Genomic DNA, 19,574 nt, shown 5'->3' on the forward strand with positions numbered 1-19,574 from the left:
CTAGTCTTTAAGATTTGTTTTACCTCCAGAGGGTTCTTCTGAGCTATTTCTTTCCCCGGTTCTCTTTGCCAAACTAGCTGCCCCACAATTTAAATTACTCTTATGGAGCTACCAGACTCTGTTCATCACTTACCACCAGAATTTCTATTGTTTTTGAGAGCTCTCTTAGAATTGAACTTCCCATATTCTGTTATAAATAAGGCCAGTTCATTTGGGGAGAACATTAGAACTCACTGTTAAGGCCCACCTCTCCTATCAGCCAAAATCTCTCAAATTGCTCCAGAGCTGGGGGCAAGGGTAATGACTTGCTTTTCTCTGAGAAGCATGCAGGGCAGGGACAGTAGTGTCTGGTCTTCTCACCTTGCCTCCCCCAGCCTGAAACCTCCACCTATGAATAAGCTGAGGTAAGGACGATTGGAGCCCCAGTACTATTGGCCTGCCACTAGAATAGTTTCCATTCTATGACTAGAGTCTTTTCTCAACTTCAATCATCAACCTCAGCCACACTCATCTGGAATTCAGCCTACTTAACACAGAACCAGGGGATATGAGAAATGCTGGCAGTCCTTCCCAAACCAGGAACACAAAATAGCACTTAACTGCAAGCTGGTAGGACAGAAAGGCTTATGTTCTTGGGCACACGCACATGAAGTGTAGCTTCCATCATGCTGAGCTAGCTGATAGAGTGTGCAGAAGAATATTGACAAAATTGTGTGTAAAAGGGTAGAGGGAAATATAAAATTACTTTCCTTTAATACCAATCTGTATTGGAATATCTTTATTTTTCTTTAAAAACAAATAATAAAAATGAGCAATTTCAAAGCTGGATCACCAAAGACTAAGCAGATTTTGCCCTGTTCACTAAAGACTTGCTCTAGGAGCACTATGCCATCTGTGGCCTTAACTATGCCAAGGCCACCATGCTATGAGGAACCCCAAACTGCAGAGAGAGATGCAGGTGAACTCAGCCATCAAGTCATCTCAGTCCAGGCACCAGCTCCAAACATTCATGTCATCCCCCGCTGTTCAAATCTTCCCAACCAAGGCACCCGATATTGTGCAACAAATGCAAACCGTCCTTTCTGTGCTCTGTCCAAAATCCGACATACAGAATCTGACAGCATAATAAAACGACTGTCTTACACTACTAAGTTTTGGGGTAGTTTGTCACACAGTAATAAATAACTGGAACAAAAGAAAATTTCACAATCAGGATATGTTCCAATAATAGTTCTGTGCTTTGGATTTCTTTTTCTTATACATCTCAATCAGCAGGTAGAAATTAACAAGAGCGTTTTAAGATATAGGTAAGACTGGGACCACTTCTTTCCAATGGCCTCAGGCTAGGCCCCTGAATCCCCAGACAGTCACCAGCTCCTAGAGTTGTGGACCCCAAAAAGCAGGGATACAATGAAGTAGAGGGCTGAAGAATTCCACAAGGTAAAATTTATCTGGTTGAGTGCTCCATAGTCCAGGAATTTGGAGCCCAGCTCTGCAGTTTCACAAAGCAGACTTGTCAACACTCACCAAGCCCATAGGAGACAGATTATGCAGTGTATCACTGTATGCCTTCTTTCATTCTAGGTAGTGCAATGTTGAAAACGAAAAGCAATTAGAAGTTTGTTTGGTAACCAAAGGATCAGAGCAAAGGGTATTGTTAAATAATACAAATATTCAGATCCCCTTCACCCAGAAGTAAAGGAGAACAGAGTAGGGACAGGAATTTCTATGTGCTGCTCCCTTTCTGATGGACACATAATCTTTAAATATGTTAACATCCTTCATTAGGTAACAAGGGCTTCTCATCACTGACTCATTGGAAACGCAGGCACAGTTTTACCAGAACTTCTACCTTTTGGAAAAGAAATCCAGGTTTTAGTTTTTTAATTCATGACTTTTTAAAATAATGACTCAGAATATTTTGAAACACCATATGGGTCCAACAACACATCTGAAGAATGAATCTGACCTGCGGGCTGCCAGGTTACAACCTACGGTGAAAAGTCGAGTCTCCTTACGGCACGTGGGCATAGCCAGGCCTGCTCACAGAGAGCCTCTGGTAGACATCAGAGGGGAACTCCTTGGCCCAGATAAAGGGAGACAGGCCCAGCATTGCATGCAGACATCTCAGCGTCCCTCCTACCAGGCTTGGAAGGCCTGCTCACTAAGGATCTAAATTATTGCCTCCCATGGTCCTATCTGCTGTTTCTGGAGCTGATGAGACTGGGAGTATAAAAGGCAGTGAGCACACAAATCATTGTTTCTCCAAACTGGCACACACCCCACACTGAGCTGTAGTCTGCCAAGGCCAGGGAACTCCATGCTGAGAGATACGCAGGGGCCAGGGAAAGTCACAGCCCCTGCCTGCATCCCAGTCTTGTTTCTATTCTTCCCACTGTTTATTTCCTCCTTTGAGAGGAAACCAGAGTAAAGCAAACTTGGACTCACTAAGTCCTAATCTCAATTCTGGCTCATCCTCAAACCTGAGCCAAATTTCACAGCCTGGAACAGGAGAAAGCGATTTGGCATAACTTCATTCTGACTCTTTACCTCCCATCAAAGGCCCATCAAAGGCCCACTCCCACCTGGACCCACTGCGGGTCTGGCACACACAGAGGGCCCTCTACTTTACCTGTAATCATCTGATGACCACAGCCTTGGTATTCTGGAGCAGTCTCAATTATGAATGATGTTTCCTTCACCCGATCGTGATAGATTTCTCTGTCCCAAAAGTTTCATCACTAGCTGCAGAAAGGCAGTTCCTGAGGCAGAAAATGCAGGGTCTTTGATTCTCACAAACCTGGGCCACATCCCAGCCTTTACCAGCTCTGTGTCCCGCACTTCTCCTCTTGGGCTTCGGGTTTCTCGTCTGTGGAAAAGATTGAGTGATCTCTTCCTGGGGTCTTTTAACTGTCCGGACAATGCCAGGAGGGATGACTTAACATTTGAGCTCACTAGCTCTCTTTTCCCCGTACCTTAAAGTGTTAATCATGGTCTCTGGTTAGAAACTCCAATAATGTGAGTTCCCTTCCTCCTAATCCCCTTCACCAGATTTTTGTCTCAACATGAGCCCCTACTACTCACTCAGGGCAAAGCTTGTGTTAAGGCCCTGAGCTTGCCCTGTGGTGTCAAGTTGACAACCACCCACCCACGCTCTCTGGGGCTGCACGCCCACTCTCTAAACCCCCTCCCCTTGTCTGCCCCCTCTCTGTAGGTGTGGGAACCTGGGTCCTTAATAGACCCTGAGGGTTTGGGGGAAGGAGCAGAACTGGGACTATAAAACTCACAACCTCTGAGTTCCCAGGCTCTTTGTCAACCCACCACACCATGTCACCTCACAGCTAATGCAGACTGTGGCCCAGCGTTCCCCAGGGAAATGTTTAAAAGTGCAAGTCTGGTTTTTAGAAAACACAAGAAGCTGACAGTTCCCTCCCAGTTTAAAGCTGTGAGCAGCAAAGAGAAAGGAAAAACAGGGAAAGGCCCCTGGAGTGATATTCTCACAGGAGATATCATTTCTACCTGGGAAACTAGAAGATTTGAGCAATAATTTTGCTCTATCAGGAAGGGAGCCAAAAATCCCCACAGCATCCCAAAGTTGGGACCTCAGCCCAGTCATAATACTGACTCTCCCATAGGCCCTCAGAGGCCACAGTCTCAGGGTTTTAGCCTTCGTGTTCTCGCTTTCAAAAAGGAAGGGATTCCAGGAGCACCAAAAGTTCTCATTCCAAAAATGGCAAACCCGGATACTCTATTTTGAACCCTTTCTTCACACCCAGACCTCAGCCTGTGCGGGAGAAGGCAGCACTGTCCGAGTCCAGCCCATGACTGGGAATAAAATGGTAGCCTTGTTTTGGTGGGAAAGCAGGGCTGTGGCTCCCCACAATTGGAAAATGCAGTTCTGATGATTAACGTGTGCATTTCAACAGGCTTTGTGAAAGATGTTTCTGCGCGAGGTCTGAGAGGAGGCTGCCAGTGAACCGTCTGCCAGCTTCGTTTTCTCTGAACTTCTGGCCCCAGTGGGAAAGGAAATTAAAACTTCATATTCAATTTTTAGTTATGATCCATAATTCTGAAGGGTCAGAACCTGGGTTTAGGAGCCCTAGCTGTGAAAAAGATCTGAAATGCCATATTCAAAGTCAATCTACCAGCCTACAATTCCTTGTACAGCAAAAGCACCAAAGGCACAATCTGGGGGTGGAAAATTATTCTGTATCTTAGCAGCATCATACCAGTTAGGGATGTTAAACATCCCTAAAGTCTTGCGCCTGTATCAATTACCTAATGATTTCCACACTTTCGCACCTGGACATTTAAGTCCTGACCTGATGAGCTTTTATCTCTCAAAGTCTCCCATGTTATTGCCTTAAGAGGATGTCTGGTGCTTTGCTGTGTATTTCTTTGAGGTCAGTTTACGAAACACATGCAGAACGAGTCCTGACAATACGTGAAAGAGGGGTAGTTGGATAAACAGACAGCCAGGCTCAGAATCAACCATTGCTCAATGAGTAACTTAACTACGGGTAACTTAACTACCATTAATTTAAGAAAAAAGAAAAAACTCTTCAGGAATAAACATCTACGTGTCTCATTGGCATCAGGGAGGGATTCTAGAGAGAACCAGCAAAAAACCAAATAGCTCCCAAATGGTCCTGTTTGACTCTTGGAGCCTTTTTTTTTCCTTTTTTTTAATTTGAGTTACCACCTATATGAGGTAGCCAAATTCATAGTGACAGCAGGGTGGTGGTTTCTAGGGCCTGGAAGGAAAGGGGAAATGGGGAGTTGTTTAGTGATACCAAGTTGCAGTTTTCCAAGGTGAAGGGTTCTGGAGATCTGTTGTACAGTGTTGTACACTATGAATACATGTACTGCTACTGAACTATACACATAAAAATAGTTACGAGGGTAGATCTTATGTTATATATATTTTGCCCCAATAAAAACAATAAGAAAAAAAATTTTAAAAGGAGTTGATTTAATTGCCAACATTCATAAGTCATGACATCACACTTACGAATCTCAACTTCCACTTACTGGAAGATGAAGCTACCTCGGGCCCACCATCCAACAGGGCAGCAGCCTATTGGGCTGAGAGCAGCTGCCTCCTAGGTAAGCTGTATGGCGTCCACAGCAGCCATGCCAGCCCTCCAGAAACTCTGGGGTTTGGGAATCCTGTGCTGGAGACCATGGAATATATGCTACATACTTTTCCAGAGCAATTGAGATGCAAAAGCGTTGGGGCACCTGCATGGCTCAGTCAGTTGAGCCTCTGCCTTGGACTCAGGTCATGATCCCAGGATCCCGGGAACAAGTCCTGCATCGGGCTCCCTGATCAGCAGTGAGCCTGCATCTCCCTCTCCCTCTGGTCCTGCCCTCCACTCATGCTTCCTCCCTCTCTCTGTCTCCCAAATAAAGAAATAAAATATTTTTTTAAAAAAAGATACAAAAGTGTTGGGGCGCCTGGGTGGCTCAGTAGGTTAAAGCCTCTACCTTCGGCTCAGGTCATGATCCTAGGGTCCTGGGATCGAGCCCCAAATCAGGCTCTCTGCTCAGCAGGGAGCCTGCTTCCTCCACTCTCTCTCTCTGTCTGCCTCTCTGCCTACTTGTGATCTGTCAAATAAATAAATAAAATCTTAAAAAAAAAAGTTACAAAAGTGTATCTTGATACACTTGAGAGTTTTTGAAAAAGCCCTTTAAAATGCATTTTTAGTCATACTTAACAAACAAATTAGGTAAATGGCAAGCCGAAAAGACAGGGTCCAGTGGAGGGGATACAACTGACCATGCCCCACTCGGCATTACCGCTTTGGCACAACAATCCTTCCACTACTACTCTGAGTCAGCTGTCCTACCAGCTTCCACCAAGGACTCAGTGCTATGAAACACCTCCTGAAGGGATGAAGGGTCACTTAAGCACGCCCAGGGCACCTGCCACCCTGGCAGTCGGGACCCTGAATGGGGACAGTGTATGAGATCAGAGTGCCAACTTGTCCACTCCCTGGACTGCAAGAACCCCTCACTAGTGCAGGCCAAATTTGGGAAAGATTTGTGATGTGGAAATTTGTGTCCTGGAAATGAAGCTGAGCCCTTTGGCCGGTTGTGTGCCATTAATCATCGGCTATCAAGCCGACTCAAAGGATGATAGCAATCTGAGGCAGCCAGTGTCGTGCCCCAGATCCCTGCCAGTGGGAGCTGCCACACACTCACCTCTTTATCCTAGGTCTGGAGGCTTACCTACTGCGTGCAGTGTTTTCAAGGATTCCCCCCCGCATCGGGGGGCAAGTGCCACATAAAGAAGAATAGTTTAAAGTAGGTACAAGAGGGAGAGAAGTAAAAGGTTATAAAATCGAGTACAGCTGTCAGAGCACTTGGAAACACCCTAAAATCTAACATTAGTTTCTTCTTCTTCTTCTTTTTTTTAATTGTAGTCTTTAAAGTTAAGAAACAACTGTACTAGAAAGGACAAAGAGAACCTTTGATACCACTTGTGTCAAGACGTCCCTGGAGAACAGGAGCAGTGAGTCCCCACGGCAAGCGCAGGAATGAAGAACACTCGGAGATTCCGGGCCCAGACACCCCACACCCAGCGATCGCACCCAGCTTTCAGAAGTGAATCCAGTACTTGCACACAGAACAGCCTGACTTTAAAAGCCATTGGTGGGATTTATGTTTTACTATTTTACATAGAAAAATCCTTGTTTTGAACAATTTGAAGGAACCACAAGGAAAAAAATGGCTGGGATGTGAGGAGGGCGGGAGGGATTAAAGCACCATCCAACATTTTCAAGAAGAAAACCTACCATTCTGTTTTCTGCATTTCTTTGCTGGAATTTATTACTCATCCAAGCACAAGAGATAATTGACTGGGGTATTCCATCATCTCTCCAAAAACAATAATGCCACATGTCCAAAATTCCACCATTTCAAAAACCTCATAGCCAGCAAATTGTAGAGTCCCTCTATGGTAACCACCTCATACCAAATAAATCCTGCCGTTCATAGCCACAGTTCTTTCCATTTCTTACATGGGCTTTGAACAGACCGTAAATCCATTGATGAATTAGTCAGATTTTGACCACAGTTCTTTCCACAAAGGCTAGGCAAGGTATGATGAATTCAAGCCTAGTAGCCATGCACAGGAAAAAAATCACACAAATTCCCTCCCTATAAATTGAGAATGAGATTTGGGGAAAATACCCAGAGAGTTCTTGCTGACATCCAGACCCATTGACCATTTACTCACTAGTTGGATAAACAACAAGGAAATCTCACCCTTCCTGGGCTCTGGTCAGTCTACTCATAACTAACCATGATTGTGGTTGAGTTGCAACTCTTCTGGAGCTTAGGTGTCTGCTCCCTAAAATTAGTCTCTATAGGCTTCCTACTCTAAGACTCCATGATTTTATCTTGTAATCCGCAAGAGGCGGGGGGAGGGGTAGGAAATCAGATAATATATTGGAAGAAGTGGGCAGAATAGACAGAGGAGAAATTAGTAATGAGGGTAGCAGACAGCCCTATCTCCCAGAACCGGAGCGAGAGGGAACCCTCTTTGTTTTTAAATCAGATTTCAGTTTTCCTAATTTCTAGAGAGATGTTGTAGCCTAAATTTAGCAGCCCCTCTAGGCAAAGAGAACTTGGTCTAAAGTGAATCCATCACCCATGCTGAAAAGAGAGCCCATGTTAGACATGTCTTAGCCTGGGAAGAGTGTGTCTTATCACCACATGAAATGTCTCTGGAAAGAAGAGTGACCGCATTATTATTAGCTAATTTCTGCTCTTGTGACAGATACTATAGAGAAACAATAGAAAGATGATGTGGCGAAAGCAAAGATTCCAGGAAAGGTCTAGGTGTATCAATGAATAGAGTAGTACTTATAAATATATGATGTAACACAGTCACAAAAAGGACTTTAAAAAAAAACCTACGATACACTGGGTATATACAAAGAGGCCAGACGCTGTGTGCCTGAGATGTAACAAGACTTTCTTTATTCTGCACATCCCAACCTTAGCTCAGCCTTTAAGAAGACCGCAGACAGCTTGGAGCACCCCAAGTTCAGAAGAGCATTGAGACACTGGAAGTCTTCCAGAAAAGAGCCACAGAGTTGAGTTACAGGCTGCTAAGTGTTGAGCAATGCAGGGAGGGTCAATAGCACACAGCACTGAGTAAGTACGGCGGCTGTAAGTCAACCAGGGCAAGAACAACCTAAAAATAATCACGAGGCCTCCCCCATGAAGAAGGTTTCCATTCTCCCCAGGAGTGGGACCTGGGCAGCTGCAGGCCACACCCGGGCTCTTGGCCAAAGAGCCAACAATATATTTATAACCTGCAGCTTCCAGGGACTGCGCTGGCTGGCCTGCCTGTACTGGGATTAGCAAAGTCAGCTGTCAGAGAGATGCCCACAGAGGGTGACAAGCTCAAGCACAAGTGGCCCCAGAAACAGAGTGCAGGAATTCCCACTAATGTGGGTATGCTCTCTCCATCTCTCCTCTCTCCACTACTCCTCTCATCTTTCCTCTCTTACTCCCCTTTTCCATCTTCCTTGCACTTTCCTTCCCCCTCTATTCCCCACCTTAGTGACCTTTTGCTAGATTAGCTTCCCCAGTCCAAGAAGAAAATGAGATAGCTGAACAAACCCACTTGAGGTGTGAGTGATTCTGCAGGTTAACCTCCAAGACAAGAGAATCTGCAAAGACGGGTAGTACAATGGAACAAAGGGGTCATGGATAACACCCTGGGAGGGTCCCTGAAGCTCTCCTCTCTCTTGGTGTTGCCCCACTGCAAGCTCCCCACCCAGGCTCAAGCTCTAAGAGCGATCAAGGGCTGTACTCTTCAGGCATGGTATGTCTGTCCTCCTTCTCTACTCAACTAGCCTGAACCTATCCTTCCCTGAAACACATAACTTCTTATTCTAATTTTTTTTAATGCAGGAATATATGGAAATGTTACTTGCCATACTCTATCTTTCAAATCAATGATCTGAGGGGGGAAATGGCTTTTGGGGACACTAATATGATTTGGAGCAATTTAGAAATGGTTTACTCATGTTTCGGCTGGGAAGAGTTCTCTTGAGTCTCCTTTTTAAAAAAAAATAATACTGTGTTGACTGAGAACAACAGGCTACAATTTTATATTAAGTGATGAAATCAGTGAAGAGAGAACTCCTTTAGCCAGCATATTTGGAAGAAGAGGTTTTGGTGAAATGGGGTTCTGCCTGGCTTGATGGGTGTCCTCTAAGCACTGCCATGCTTTACGGATAAAACCAGGGACCATTACAGGAATCTTACACCTTGGTAAGCTAAGATTCTACCAGGATCTTGCTAACTTATATCCACTTTTCTGCCTTAGAAAGAAATATTCATAAACATGATAATTGTTTAATAATTCAGATTTGGTTAAGGTTGCATGTCCATCTGTGATCTGTGTTCATCTGTGATGTAAGGATGAAAGACACAGGATGAAATATCTGCTGACTCACAGTCATGAAATGGAGATAAGCGAACAATCAAGCACTGTTCAATATTTAGTTGGGCTGTGTGTGAGTCTGCTTTAGTAAAATTTGAGGTTCCTCAACTTCTTTGCTTTCTTCTATCTGTCCTGAAGTCCCCCCCACCCCGCCAAAATCCATAGAGTTCCTGTCCTTTTGTCACCTGAGCCTTTTAGTCTTGTAGGCTCTGGGGCTGTAACGTGAGTCTTCACCAGGGCCTCCCACTCACCCTTGTGTTAAAGGAGCAGCTTGACAGACAATACTGGAGAGGTTTCTGGAGAAACTCAGGCACAGAGTAGATGAGGACTAGTGTCCTATGAAATCATGGAAAGGAGATAAGCGACCTCCAAGGACCTAGAGAGGGTACTACCTGTCTGGAGGTGCCAGGACACCTGAGGAGGCAAAGCTCAGATAGACCAATGACTCCAAGCAGAAGACTATGGGCAGAAAGCCTCCAGGGTGGTCCCTCAATCAGGGGCTAATCCACTCCTTGCTACAGCTACATGGGGCCGGAAGGGTTGGCCAAGCTTGATATGGAAAATGTCAATCTCCGCTGACATGGAAAATACTTTAAAACAAACAAACAAACAAACAAACCATAAAGGAAAACAAGCATTGCCCCAGCCCAACTCAGTCTCTAAGCTTACTGAAGGTCTCCACAAGTATTTTTCCTGCTCTGGACCTCCAAGACACATCCCTTCTCAGTGACCACATTCTTCAAATGGTGCTGCATGCCTTGGCCAATTATTAAAGGGTTGCTGCCCCCCTGAGGACGCAGCTCTTTGGCTGGTGGAAAGCATAAGGGTGTTTAACACCCCAAACCAGAAAGGGGACAATCCAGAGAGGGAGAAAGGATCCAGGAGATGGGAACTGGGACCCTTATTGAGTCCAGAGAAACAGAGCTGTCACTCGAAAAGAATGTGGGCCATCAGGACTCTCCTACAATGTCAGGGTCATAGGCAACTAGGACTCGTTAACTCTGTACCTACGGGTAGCTTAACAGAAATTCGCACACATGACATCAGGATTCACACCCAGGAATTTCATAGAATACTCATCCTAAGATTCACAAAGTGGAAACAACCCAAACATCCATCATTAATGAAATGAATCAATAGTGAGCACAAAGGAATATTATGAGCAATGAGAACAACAAAGTACAACACATAACTCACAAACATTGGAGAAGTGTGACCAGAGGAAATGATAATATACCCACATTTATATAAACACAGGCCAAAAACCACGTGCAATCTCTATTGTTTAGGGGTTATATCCAAGAGGTAAAACTATGGAAAGAAAAAGAAGAATCTCCAGAGAAGTGGGACAAAGATGTAAGTGGAAGAGTCCATAGTACCCTCTCCTAGGGGGAGGATGAGTTTCTGATGTGTTGGAATGTTTCATATCTTGATCCTGGGAGTGGTTTCACTAAGTTATACATACACAAGGAAGGCATTTTCTGAATTTATGTTCTACTTCATCATAAAAGCAATGGGGAGGAAAGAAAGATAATTGAACTTAGAAACAAATCCATGGATTCTGTTCCCACCTCTGTCACTTATTAAACCCTTAATAAGGGTTAATCTTCCTGACCCTCAATTTTCTTACCTATACAATATATAAATGGTAAAATATGAACTATAGGTCTTATCTCAAAGGGTTGTTGTATAGCTAAAATGAGTATTGTTTTAATGCTTTAAATCCTAAAAAGCAACATGCACATGGGAGAAGTAACTTATAAATTCCCATTTCATAATTTACCTATAGCTGGATATTGATTTGCTTTCTAGTCACTCAGTAAACATCTATTTTGTGCTTGCTAGGCACCTGGCACTATGTTAAGTGTTGTGCAAACTACAGTGAGCGAGAGCAGACATTTCAATGAGGACATTTGCATCAATATTCAAAAGTGAAACTGGGATTCCTTTAAGAATGAACAGATAAAGAAAATGCGGTGTATCCATACAATGAGATATGATTCAGCCTTACAAGGGAGGGAGCTCTGACACATGTTGTGACATGGATGAAACTTAAGGACATTGCACTAAGTGCATTACACTAAGTGAAATAAGCCAGTCACAAAGGACAAATTCTGGCTGCATGGATCCACTTATATGAGGTTACTAGAGTACTCAGATTCAGAGAGACAGAGAGTACAGTGGTGGTTTCCAGGGGCTGGGGGAGGGACAAAATGAGGAGTTAATATTTAATGGGTACAGAGTTTCAGGTTTGCTAGATGAAAAATTCCCAGAGAGAGATATGGTGGTGATGGTTGTGCAATAAAACCTTGTACATTCATGTACTTAATGTTACGAAATTGTACACTTATAAATGGTTAAAATGGCGGGTGCCTGGGTGGCCCAGTCATTTAAGAGTCTGGCTCTTGGTTTTGGCTCAGGTTGTGATCTCAGGTTCATGAGATCAAGCCCCATATCAAGCTCTGCACTCAGCACAGAGTCTGCTTGAGATTCTCTCTGCCTCTCCCACTCATGCTCTCTCTCCCTCTCTCCCTCTCCCTCTCTCTAAAATAAACAAATAAATCTTTTTGAAAATGGTTAAAATGGTAAATCTTGTTATGTGTAGTTTACCATATTTTTTATTTTTATTTAAATTTTACTTAGTTAATATACAGTGCAATATTGGTTTCTGGATACCATCATTTTTTTAAATGGTTAAGATAGTTTTTTGAGTTAACCTGGGGAAACACTAGGGGTATTCTTACTAATATCAGTAACAAAACAAAGATGTCCATCATCATCACAACCATGTATACTGGTGATGTTAGCCACAGAAATTAGATATGGAAAAGAAATCAGATATATAAAAATTGAGAGGTGAGACTATCACTGTTAATGGATGGTATCACTGCAACCAGGAAATAATGGGAGAATCTGCTACTACAAACAATAGTTCAGGAAGGTAGAAGCAAGATTGACATTAGACTCTCCCATGCCTTGTTCAGCTAAAGAAAATATGTCCCATCTGGGAGGATGTTTAGAAAAGATACCTCTTTCTGGTGATCAAGGCTCCATGAGCATGCTGCCTGACCAGGAGAGGGCAAGCTGCGTTCAACTCTCACTTAACAGATAGCAGGAAAAGCAACACCATTTACAGGAGCAATAAAAAAGACAAAGCATCTAAGAAAAACTTAGCAAGAAATGTGTAAACCTTCAGAATAAAACTTCAAGATGTTCCTGAAGAATACAAAGGTGGCCTTTTTTTTAAACGGAAGGATACACCATGTTCTTCATAGGAAGACTCAACATCAAAAGATGTCAACTGACTTTAAATTCATTTAATTAAAGATGAATACCGCATCTCAATTCCATCTCAACTTAAAAGAGCGGATTTTTCTGGACAAATAATTCTAAAGTCTATGTGAAACATAGGAAAAATAAAGAAATTATGAAAAAAAAGAAGAATGAGGAAGGGCAAAATTTAAGAGGTATTAAAGACACTCTAAAGAGCCAACACCTTAGACATGCAGTAATTAAAACTGAATGGAAGACACACTAGTGTAAAAGGGTTAGAAAATCCAGAAATTGTGACAAATGTGTATGTGAAGTAAGTGTCTAAGGCTACATCTTAAATCTGTGGCAACAAAGATGGACATTATAATAAGGGAGACTAGTGCAACATGGCAGCCATTTGGAAAAAAGTAAACTGGATCCATCCCTCACAGAAAATACTAGAATAGCCTCCAAATGTGTCAGAAACTTAAATGTAAGACAATAAAACCATCAAGAAGTACCAGAAAAATTCAAGTACAGGAAAAATCCAAGACTTTTATAACGTTGAATAGGAAGGTTTTTTCTAACTCAAAAGTTTTTTTTTTAAGTCTCAAAAATTCAATAGCCATAAAAAATTGAGAGATTAGTTAATCTGAAGATACCAAAGTAAGAAACACTTATACAGCAAAGATATCATAGGCAATACAGATATTAGGTGATATTAGAGAATTATGGTTAATTTTCTTGGGGGTAATAATGGTATACTTGTGTAAGAAAATGTTCTTTTAGGAGGTCCTTTGCTGAAGGACTTGTGTTTAAAGAGACCTACTGTATGTACCTTATGTTTACATGCACAAGCTCACACATTTGTATGCTCATGTCTGTATGTGCCCACCCATATGCATTCACACGTTCATACACACAGTAAGACAAAGGTGACAACTGTTACCAATTGTTGAATTTAGAGGGTAATCAGGTGATTTTTACACTGTTCTTTTGATGATTTATTTATTCATAACAGGAAGTTGAAAAACATACACCATAAACAGTCAAAAGACAAATGACAAACTATGTAACACACATCACAGAGAAGGGTTAAACTTCCTAATACATAAAGCAATTCTATAAGTCAAGAAGAAAAAAATCCAATAACCCAATAGAAAAGGAGGTAAAGGAAGAAATACATCACAGGAAAGGAAATCCAAAACATGAAAATATGCTTGATCTCATTCAAAATAAATTCAGATCAAAACTACATGGAGGTCACGTGTCTCACTTTATCAGATTGGCAAAAATTCCAACATTTGACAACACGTGAGGCTGCAAGGAGATGATGATCTCAGAGTTTGCTGGTAGGAGGGCAAAATGCCCAAATGACAGTGGGTAAGGATTTCACATCTATCAAAGTCATGAATACATTTTCCTTTCACCCAGCAATCTGACTTCTGGGAATTTCCCTTATGGATACTCCTGCATACATATAAAATGACAGATTTCCAAGATGACTTTTTGAATCATTCTTTGTTATAGTAAAAGACTGACACCAATACAAATATCCATTTCTGTGGGGCTGGGTAAGTAAATCTTGGCACATCCACCCCAAAGAAGACCAGGAGGGTCTAAGAGAAGCTTCCTGTGTACTAAGGACAGATCTGCAGTCTATAATGTTATTTGAAAAGAGTAAAAAGAAGAAAAATAAGTACTCATATTTTTAATTTATTTATATTTCCACAATGAAATCCTAGAAGGACACAGCATGTGCATGCTTCCCCCCATAAACACACACACACACACATACACACACACACCCCAAATAAAAGTAGTTACACAGGGGGCTACAGTTTGGGAACAGAAGGCCAGCCACCTGGATGAAAGAAAGACTTGTCAATGTCTACATTTTTATATCCTTTTCCTGTTTAAACCATGTTCTTGTACTGCCTGTTAAAACATTAACATTTAAAAGAAAGAGGAGAAAGTCCTCAAACACTTCTTCTGATTTTTAAATAAAAATTTCTTAAATGTTGGTGATAATTATTTTGAAGATTATTCTATGAGTTTTCTAGTCAGCAGTTTGATTCCCAACATTCTCTATAACCTCTGTCATCTCTTTTAAATCTTGCAAAATAAAGATCCAACTGCTTACCTGGTGAGTTTAGTTCCTGTAGACAACTAACCTCAACAATTCAGAACAAAAAAATTCCTTTCTTCAGTAACTAGAAACATGGGATTTGCTCTAAATTACCCCATGAGCTGTCTCACGGGGGTTTGCTTGTGTAGACACAGACTGTCTTCTCCCAGGTGCCTCTAGGTGCTATCCATCTCAATAAGCTCACACAGTCCTCTTTCCAGATACTTAATAAACAAAGATGGAGGTGAGAAAATCAACAGTGTAAGACAGTTGGCTGCTGCTCAAGGAGGGTGAGGAGAAGTACTGCTCCTCATGGATCTCATCCAAAAAAACCAACCCAAAACACATCCCCACCCTTCTGAGCCACCCAGATGCCAAAAAGCCACACGTACTGACTCTTTTCATTCTAGTGTATTCTTAAGGCTGAAAAGCCCGAGTGTTTGAAATGCCTGCACTTTGTGCAGGGAGCTCCAGGATCCACCTGAAACCACCAACCTCTCCCAGAACCAGTGGCTCAGCATGAAAGAAAAGTAGGTTGCAGAATGTGGCTTTCTGTTGAGAGAATGTTCCTGGTCTGCCATACTGCCCAGAACAGTGATGCCATGGGACAGAGACGCCCCAATCTTGCAAGGATCTCTTAGCCTCCCGACATCCTGACACCCTACTGTGTACTCTTATGCAGATTAAATCAGTTTGGAAGAGAAAAATAACATTCACTAAGAGGCATATGCAGCCTGAAATGTGAGTAGAAAGGAGGGGGTACATTTCCTTGGGGGCACAGTGGGTTCACAGGCTATTTATAGGATTTCATAGCTGCCAAAGCAAAGTCAACATCTAACTGACAATGACCTTGGGCTGCTGCTCTGTGCCCACAGAAGAGGGCCTTCTAAGCACGTGATTCTGGGCCAGAAGCCTGATTGGCCTTCCCCCTGGGCAGCTTGGGGTGAGCCATCCTCTGCAGTCACAGTTCCCAGCGGGGGGCCAGAAAGGCACAGGCTCCCTGAGGGTGAGGGCCTGCTCTTACAGCCACGTGTCCTCTGGAACAATCTTCAACTTCTCTCCTAGATCCTTTAGCATTTTCCCTCCTGTGGCCTTAAGTTTTTGTTTTCCTTTTGCAAAACAAAATTACAGAGGGCCATAAAATATTTAAATACATAAAGCGGGAAGATTTCAGTTTTTCCGAATCAGATAACATCAAATTGGGGTTGCTGGATGGCTCAGTTGTTAGGTATCTGTCTGCCTTCGGCTCAGGTCATGATCCCAGGGTCCTGGGATCGGGCCCTGAGTCGGGCTCCCTGCTCCACGGGAAGCCTGCTTCTCCCTCTCCCACAGCCTCTGCTTGTGTTCCCTCTCTCACTATGTCTCTTTCAGGCAAATAAATGAATAAAATCTTAAAAAAAAAAAAGATAACGTCAAATGATCACTCAGAGCCATTCTGAAGAGATCTTCAGGTTGTAAAAAGGCTGTTAAAAAAAAGTTGTTAGTATTGTTTTTTTTCTTTTAAGATTTTATTTATTTATCTGAGAGCGCACAGGAGAATGAGAGAGAGCACCGGCAGTGGGCGGGGCAGTGGGAGAGGGAGAAGCAGGCTCCCCGCTGAGCAGGCAGCCTGACACGGAACTCCATGCTTAACCAACTGAGCCACCCAGGTGCCCCTAAAAAGTTGTTAGTTCTGATTCTAACTCTCCCGGAGCTAGAGCTCTCACTGACTGGTGGTCACTTAGTGCATCAAAGCCAGTCATTTTTTTTTCCCAAAAAAAAACTGGAGATAACAATTAGTACGACTACAGCTGCTGACAAGCAGTGTTAAATCAACAGAATATTTAATGTGTGCAGAAAACTAAGAACAGTACTCAGGCGGGGTGTCGCTCACTGTTGGGACTTGGTGTGGTCACAGATATCTGCCTCCTTCCTTTTTTCCCCCAGAATGATGGCTTTCCCCCAGTGTGCGTAAACACAGGTTCTTTGTGACTAGAAAGGTCAGAATCAGAAAGACACCCAAAGGACATTAATTCACAAAGGAGCAAATCCTTGTGGGTTACAGGGAACACATTTCTCCCCTCCGCTAGCCCATTGTGACAAAAATGCAGCCTTAATAGGATTGAGGAGTTAGATTTCACGGCTGCTGCAATGCCTAATTCATATTCCACGCTCCTAATTTTGAAGCAGCAGGCAAATAAGTGCACTTGTTTGTACTTGTAAACTACCAAGGTCTGATAAGTCCTTCTGGGACTAGGTCTCCCTTCCTTTCCTGTTACATATAACCACGCAGAGAGTCTTTGTTTTCCTCAAGGGAAGAATGACCCCTTGGTTCAGGGTTTGGTCAGCTAGACTGAGTATGTGGTGTGTGTGTGTGTGTGTGTGCTTGTGTGTATAGTGTGTGTGCATTGGGTATGTGTATTGAGTAAGCGTGTGTCGGGTAGGTGAGTGGGCGTGTGAGTCATATGTGTGGGTATGTAGTGTGTGGGTGTGAGAGTAAGTATGTTGGGTGTGTGTGGGTGTATGGGGCTGAGAAGGAGAGGGAGAACATCTCTTGTGTGACTGGATTAAACTTCGAAATTACTGGTGAACTGAAGCCAACCAATTCAAATGAAGAATTTCTTTTTTCATTGACACAGGAAAGGTTTTATAGCTCTGGCAGAAACTCTCCAAAAAATTTACCTTTGGGCAGACATGGCCCAGCACCAGGCAAAAGGTTTCAGCCCCAAAGAATTTGGCAGAAAGTTATGAGCAAGTGAATAAAGGAGCTGAGAAATGTGACTCCACCCTCCCCATAACCATCAGGCTCGCTCCTGCTAACCCCGGAAGGCACTTGAGCAGCCTTTCTCCAGGCCCAGTCCCCGGGGGCAGCCCCGCTTGGCTCACCTGGCTTGGCAGCCGCAAAATTAAACCCCATGAAGGTATGTGGGCGCTCATGTAAAGCGACCCTATGGAAAGAGCACACACCGTAAATTCTGCAGAAAAATTTACATATATATCCTAAAGCCATCTCCTTTATATAGAACCTTCTACGCTCAGAATACCATGATAATCCTCCCTATAAAACACGGACACACATATGAGAGAGTTTTTGTCATTAAGTTCATGGTAAGAGTGTGTAATGTTCCAGAACGTCTGCCAATCCCAGTGTGAAATGGAGAGGTGAAGCCATTTTTCAGATACTCTTCAATCTCAGAACACTTGCTCCTGAATTATCTAGGTAAAGCATAGAAGTACATGCCACTGGCTCTTTTAATCTGATGAATCAACTCAATTCTCCATGACAATTTAGTTCTCTGAATGATCAAAAAGGAAAATTCTTCTAAAACTAAAGGTAAAAAAGTGACCTCATATCTACCCTGTTTTGTTAAGTAGCCAATTGTCATTTCATCTGGAAGTTATCATCACTATTTGTTTAACAAACATCTAGAGAGCATCAGCTCTGAGCCAGGCAACGTTTCCTACACTCCCTGCTCCAGCCAGTGTCCTCGATGCTTTACCATCGCTTCCAGTTAATCCCCAACAATGACAGTCCATTTGATTTTAAAACTTTCTGTCCCCCAAAAATATCAGAGTTGTTGTTCAGAGCAAATGTGGAGAATTCCAGCATCGCCCACAGAGTGGGGATTTGAGAACTGGTAGCTGTTTACAATTTAATTATAAAGGCAAGACCTTCTTTCTATAAGGATAGGAACTAAATCTCATTTATGCTGTTGCTTAGTACCTAGCACAACACCTGGCATGTGTTATTCAGTAATAATGCTTTTGTGCTTTTCTTACAGACAGAGATGACCAATATCAAGCTTCAAATTGCACAAAAGGGGACGTGGAGAACCCGTGTGATGCCTCAATTGACTCTCCCTCAAAAGCCCACTTTGGGACGATTTTTTAAGGTTATTGCCATTATCCAGTTCTGCATGTCACCCTGCCCACATGAGAAATGCAAAAGGAGAAAGAAAACCCACAGTATTTCATCAATAGTCATTACCAGGCTAGTATCAGTTCCACTGCATTCAGTGAGGTTCAAAGAGCAGTGAATGCCTAAACATTCTCCTGAAATATTTCTATTTGGTAACTGAGGTTGAGGTCATTATTGATGCAGCATGAAGACAAGATCAAAGGCAAGTCACCATAGTTTCTCTCTCTGGGGCAAACCTATTAACCCATTCATCTTCGCATCACCCACATTTAGCACAGTGCTCGTTCATAATCAGTGGTCAATAGATGTTTCTTACAAAGTCACCTAGAGGGAGGAGTGTATCTACTTAGGTACCTAAAAACCAGGAAAAGATCTCCAGGAAACAGTGAACGGAAAGGAGGGAGAGCATCACTTCATTTACCCAAGACAATGGGAGATCCTATGTTTGCCAAACTCCCCATCATGGTCTGCTTCCCACCTGCTGCCCTCTGTCCACTGGAAACCACACCTGAACCCGCACCCCAGAGTCAGCTCCTCCACCGGAGACATGCTCTGTCCGTGTTGTCCATGATCCAGCCTCTACAGTGTTTCCCAAGAAGGAGCCCAGAGAACAATGACCTGGGAGAGAATTCCGTGGTCAATGCTGGGTGAGACACATTACGTACCTCTTGGAATTTCAAAATGTACATTAGCAGCTGAATGTTCTAAGAAGTTCTGCGGTAGAAAAACAAGTTTGGCTTTGCTCAGAATTTCTCAAATTTATCCAAGTGCAAAATCTACATTACTCATGCTTTATGGAACTCACTTTAGGGATAGCTTCATAATCTGAAACT

The sequence above is a fragment of the Lontra canadensis genome, unplaced genomic scaffold (assembly GCF_010015895.1).
Source record: "Lontra canadensis isolate GAN:19392208 unplaced genomic scaffold, GSC_riverotter_1.0 scaffold21, whole genome shotgun sequence".
NCBI lineage: Eukaryota > Metazoa > Chordata > Mammalia > Carnivora > Mustelidae > Lontra > Lontra canadensis.